The sequence below is a fragment of the Palaemon carinicauda genome, chromosome 7 (genome assembly GCF_036898095.1).
Source record: "Palaemon carinicauda isolate YSFRI2023 chromosome 7, ASM3689809v2, whole genome shotgun sequence".
NCBI lineage: Eukaryota > Metazoa > Arthropoda > Malacostraca > Decapoda > Palaemonidae > Palaemon > Palaemon carinicauda.
This window is the reverse complement of record NC_090731.1, coordinates 92456070-92456359: the sequence shown is the minus strand read 5'-3', so window position 1 is coordinate 92456359 and position 290 is coordinate 92456070.

Below are 290 nucleotides of genomic sequence, written 5' to 3'. Positions count from 1 at the left end.
GAAGATATTAAATATATTAAGGGTAACACTAGGGGGATCAGACCCCAACTGGGATATTGCAATACCGGCGGCACTGAGTACTCTGAATCATTCATATCATATATCAATTAAAATGTCACCGCATGAAGCATTGTATGGTACCCCAGTTAGAACACCTTTCCATGTATTAACGCCTACAACTAATCTATCAAATCCTTTAAAAGAATGTATAAATGCAAGTATAAGTCGATATGATATCCTTCGAAAGAATTTAGAAGAATCACAAATCATAATGAAAAGGAATCATGATA